General features: G+C 46.9%; 1 long non-coding RNA gene across 1 annotated transcript; it reads right to left on the bottom strand.

Moving 5' to 3' along the window:
- Window positions 1-224: 224 nt before the first annotated feature.
- On the bottom strand, window positions 225-4,082 carry LOC125319389. The gene is made up of 3 exons (XR_007200703.1): window positions 3,825-4,082; window positions 3,229-3,332; window positions 225-1,240 (listed from the first exon to the last, which is right to left on the bottom strand). It is a non-coding gene; the product is annotated as an uncharacterized LOC125319389 (long non-coding RNA).
- Window positions 4,083-5,693: the final 1,611 nt, after the last annotated feature.

The raw sequence follows: 5,693 nt of genomic DNA on the forward strand, positions 1-5,693 counted from the left end.
GAACCAGCCCTGTGTTTTCCCACCAACCCCAGTTATACCCAGTACAAATATAATTATTCAAAGCATCACAGATAACAGAATCCCAAGATGGTTTGGGGTGGAAGGGAGCTTCAAGCTCATCCAGTGCCAGCCCCTGCTATGGGCAGGGACACCTTCCACTATCCCAGGTTGCTCCAAGCCCCATCCAACCTGGCCTTGGACACTGCCAGGGATCCAGGGGCAGCCACAGCTGCTCTGGGCACCCTGTGCCAGGGCCTGCCCACCCTCACAGGGAGCAGTTCCTTCCCAATATCCCATTTATCCTTGCCCTCTGGCAGGGGGAAGCCATTCCCCATTTGCCTCCCCTCTTGCTTGTGTTCCAGACTCCTGAAATTTTCAAGAATTACTGGGGTTTTTGCCAGTCCAAGTGCATGAGGGAGACGGTGTTCCTCCTGATGGACCCTCTGTGCAAACTTTGATGGAGTTGAGAGAAGCACGGTGTGGTGGGGCATTCTTGGCCCCAGGGTTGGTTCAGCAGCAGTGTTATATACATCCAGGAGTTAAGAGAAATGTGAGAATGGGAAAACATAAGCAAAAATTTCTTCGGCACTTGGAGAGGAGCCTCTGCTCCCGCAGCCAGCGCCACAGAGCTGAAAACACAGGTGGTTAATGAAGTCTTACAAATGGTGTAGTATCTTTCCATGCCCTGTTGGGTTCAGCAGTTCTGCTGCTCTCTCAGGCTGATTCTGGGTTATGTCCTTGGAGCCTGTGAAGGCCAGGAAGGAGAGGACTGCGTTGGTCTCCTCCTGGCTTCCCCCCATCATCTGTCAAACCCTTTCCAAAACACCTTCTCGCATTGCAGCGGCATCGCAATGTGCCGCGGGTGACCTTCTTCCCCAAACACCCACAGATAAACTCAGCTCTCCAGCTCCTTTCATCCGCCAGGGAAACTTCTCCTTTTTATGAGCTCTATAACTGAGCCCCGGAGGTCAGCACTGACGGGTGGGTTTTTGTCATGTTTCCTGGAAAGTTTGTTAATTAATAGCACGAGATTTATTTTAGGAGAGATGAAAATAGTTCACGTTGTGTAAACCTCTGAGAAGCACTCGGAGCTGTAAGTGCTGATAGAGCCACGCTGCACCAGTTTACATTCTTCAGATGGCTGATTTATGGAGGCGGCAAGTTGGTGAGGCTTTTTTCCCTTCTAGATGCAAGGCAATTTCCTGAGCAAGGCTGGGGTTGAGTGTCTGTCACATGTATCCTGCAAGAAAGGGTGTTTATTTTAAGGCATCTCGAAAATGAGAGAATTGAATGCCCCAGTTTGTACCAGTTTTATGGAATTGGTACAAAGCCATGTTCTCAGTCCCCAGGCTGTGGCTGAGGTGAAGATTCTGATGGGGACAGGGTGGCTCCCTCCTGGTTCCTGCTGAGCACAGGGCCATCACTGCAGGAACACTTCACCAAAAACCACCAACAGAATAGCTGAGAAATTTAAACAATCATTTTTCCCTTAACAAAAAGTTGCTACTGTGAAAGTAGAGGTGTGCAAGCAGCACTGGATGAGAAATAACGCTGGTGCTTGTTCTGTGGAAGTTTTTATGGATATGGATATATGTTTTTTATATCTTGTCTACAACCAGAGAAGCTCCCTGTAGCAGAACACAGCTGAATGCACTCAAGGATGCTTTTATTTATCTACTCTACAGCTCAGCAACAGTAAACACTGTCTCCCCTTCACGAAAAATGGCTCATCCATGTTTATATCCATAATAACATGCCCATTTCCAAATTTTCCTTTGAAATTTCATCTGCTTGAAATGCCACAACTGGATGAAATGGTTTGGGGATATGTCTGAAGTTGAGCTGACCTTGCTTGCAAATGTCAAACTTCCCTGGGTGAAGCAAAGAGAGCTATCTGTGGGTTTGCTTTTTGGGAGTTGCAAGTATCCCATTTATTTGGATTACCCTTTTCATTTTGCCTCCAAACTCCAGCCATGAAATTGGGTGTTTAATAGAAGGAGTTTAGTAGAGTTTCACCTCATACTTGGGATCTGCCAGGAGCATTTACACCTGCAGCTTAATGGGGGATTGCAGCAGTGGGGATGGGGACAAACTTTGAGGGAAAGAAGAGTTTTGATGCCACAGCCTACCTTCCAGGAGATCCTCTTGCTCCAAAAAATCAGGAAAAAAAATCCCAAACCACTCAGCAATAGCAACAGCTCAACTTTTCCTACAGTGGATCACTTAACAGAGCTTTTCAGCGCTGTTCTGGCCTGTGGTCTCCTTCTGGTTCTGTTTCCCTTCTTTCTATGTATATCAGCAGTTGGATTATCTGGATTTAGATGTCCACTTGGCTGAGATCCTTAATAATGAGTCAGTGGCACTTCCCAGCTGTGCACAGGCCCCTGCGTGTGGCTACAAGTCCCCAGGAAGAAGCTCTGTAGGTATTTTCAGCTTTTCTAAGTGACTGAAATATAGAAAGCTCTTTGTCACTGTCAGCAAATGACAACAGGAACACCTGAGTGGTAGGAAGGAGAAAGGAAATGTGGTTTTTCTTTCACAGAAGTACAAATTCCAAGAAATGGAAGAAAAACAACAAAAATCTGACTGCAAATTAAAAACTCCAAATAAAATAAGCCTGTTCTGGGGAGTTAAGATTCTCCCTTTCCATCCAGAATGTGGTTTTAAACAAAAAAAAAAGCCTACACATCTTCACCAGTGTGGGGGAGAATATTCCTGGGCATGTCCGCCCATCAGCTTTCCAGTAACATGCATTATTTTGGCTTCCCTTGTGTACAAGCTGCAGCCTGCAGATTACAGGGACAGCTATCTGCAAACAGTTGATACTGGGACTAAAGCTTGTGAAATTTGGAAGTGTGCCTGTTCCACAGCTTCGGTGCTGTCGTGCTGCAGATATACCCTGATGGAAAACACAGGGAGAACTCCAAATCCGTGGCTTCCTTTAGAAAACAATGACAAAAACCTCAAAAGCACCTGCATCCTGCGTGCAGTGTAAATGATGATGCTTTACTTGCTGCTGAACTTGTGGTAACATGAGCTCAAAGACACACTGACGGGACCAGTACGAAAGCTGCACTGAAAATTGTTTTGGAAACATCTTGGGAATTAAATGCTTGGAGAAAGAATAGGTTGTTCCAACATCACTGACATTGAGCAGGGGAAACAAAACTGGCTATGAAAAATACAAATATTAATGTAGATAAAAATGGCGCCTTGGAGAAGACACACCTGGAAATAGAGCACCTTCATGGTGGACTCCCCTCATGTGGTCATGCAGATCCTCTCTGCAGGCAGCAGAGTCCGAAGAGCTCTTCAGGAGTGTCCATTCCTCCCTAAGAAAAAGGATAAATATGAGATAAATCGCCTTCTATAGTGCCCATTGTCTCCACTGACTGTGACAAACCTCTGGCTGAGACTGGAATGTCAAAACTTTTAGCAGCCTGAGGACACCGAGGAGCCTTCTGTCTCCAGGTTGGATGGTCCAGCTGGCCCTTCTCTTTCTGTGCTGCTCCAAGTCGATGGAAATCTCTTAGAATCATTGAGATGTTTAGGTTGGAAAAGCCCTCAGACCATCAAGTCCAACCACTCCCAGCTCTGCCAAGGCCACCACTGACCCATATCCCCACGTGCCACATCCATCAAACTTTTAAAACCCTCCAGGCATGGGGACTCCAAAACTGCCCTGGGCAGCTGTGCCAGAGCTGGACAACCCTTTCCATGGAAAAATTTTCCCTAGTATCCAACCTGAGCGTCCTCTGGTACAGCTTGAGGCCATTTCCTCTCATCCTGTCACTTGTTAACTGGGGGAAGAGACTGACCCCCACCTGGCTGCCCCCTCCTGTCAGAGAGTCGTGCAGAGCAAAAGATCTTCATTCTCCTTGCTGTGATGGCATCTGGGAGAGCTGGGTGAATGCAGATCCTTCTCCTTTAACAGGCTCTGCCCGGGAAGTGTTTGCTGCAGCTGCTGCCTGGATACTTTGGTAAGCTCAGATTTCAAGCCTTTTGTCTGCCCCAAATCACATTGTTCTCTTATCCATGCACTCCTGCTCATACGAGACATCCTCTTCAGGTTTGGCAGTGCATCTGGTGGGCACCGTGACTTTGCTGGTGAATTTGGTGTCGTTTTAAGCGCCGGGGTGCAGTGCTGGGAGTGTGTGTCCTGTGGGAACGGCGTGGGCTGGGGTACCTGTGCTCCACGGGTGATCCCGTGGGTGTCAGACCCACAAGTTACATCCCTGAATTACAGTGTGGTGCTGTGAAGACAGGAAGGGGAGAGGTCAGCTTAATTACACTGCAGAATATGAGTGATTTTGTAACCTTCCTGCCACAATTCATCCAGCAATGAATCTGGATGAAGCCTATTCATTCAGATTTTGCAAGCATAGGAAGAACAGGTCCCTAAATACCCTCCAGAAATTTATTTTGAGTAGTCTCCAACTGCTCTCTCAAGAAGTTTCTCTTGTGTTAAATGCCTTATTGCATTGAGAAGCATCTCCTCTTCCTTGGAAAGTGGCTTTTTACAGGGGGCAGATAGCGATAGGACAAGGAGCAACAGTTTTAAACTTAGAGGGGGAATTTAGCATGGATGCTGGGAGAAATCCTTCCCTGTGAGGGTGGACAGGCCCTGGCACAGGTTTCCAAGAGCAGCTGTGGCTGCCCCATTCCTGGAAGTGTCCCAGGCCAGGTTGGACAGGGCTTGGAACACCCTGGGATAGTGGAAGGGGTGGAACTGAATGAGTTTTAAGGTCCCTTCCATCCCAAACCATTCTGGGATTCTCTGTGAAATGCCCTCAAAGGTCTCCTCCATAAGAAGGGGCCTTGACTTGCTAGTGATCTTTGAATCATCTGTTCTCTTCCTAACACCATAATTACGTTAATGATGTGTCAGCCTGTAGCCATGGCAGCTAAACACTGGTCCCCTCTGGTCATGGCAAAAGATGGTTGTATGTCCAGGGTGGGAGCAGAGGACAATTCTTTCTGGCTCAGCTGGTCAGGGAGCTGCTGAAACACTTCCATGTTGGAACAATTTTTGTGGAAGCACAACAGTGACCTGCCCTATGTGGCCAGTGAGTGATTTGGTTAAATAGCCAATAAGTTCCTCCTGCCGTTTTGACTGGAATATGGGATTTTCCTGCCCCAGCTCCCTGTTAAACAGGTGCTTTGTATCATCTGGAAATAGCTGTGTTTCAACACGAGGATCAAGTGGATTTCACAGAGAGACTGGGATTTGCTTTCAAGGCTGGCTCATGTGACGTGAAAAGCCGCTCTGCATGTAATAACCACTAATATTATTAAAGTGTGCTCCAGGGTGGGCACTCTGACAAAAAATACCACTTTATCACCAATGCAAAAGAGAAGGGTGGGGATTTTTTCCAGTTTTGGGGGGATTTTTGTCTTTTATTGTTGTTCCAAACCATGGTGCACTTGATCTAACCCACAGTAATAAAAAATAGATTATCTCACGGACAGTAAGCTCATCATCACCCTTTGCTGATAACAGAAAACAAACACCCCTTGCTTCTCAGTGCGTTGCAGGAACAGGCTGTGCTCCCTCCCTTGCCTGGATCAAGTCAAAGCAGGAATCTTGGCTGCATCTGGGAAGGAGGGACGCCAAGAGATTTTTTTGTTTCATTTTTCAGTTGACTTGTAACTCCACCTGCAAAATATTCCCGAACTGACATCTATTTTTTTTC

This window comes from Corvus hawaiiensis, chromosome Z (genome assembly GCF_020740725.1).
Source record: "Corvus hawaiiensis isolate bCorHaw1 chromosome Z, bCorHaw1.pri.cur, whole genome shotgun sequence".
In the NCBI taxonomy this organism is placed as follows: domain Eukaryota; kingdom Metazoa; phylum Chordata; class Aves; order Passeriformes; family Corvidae; genus Corvus; species Corvus hawaiiensis.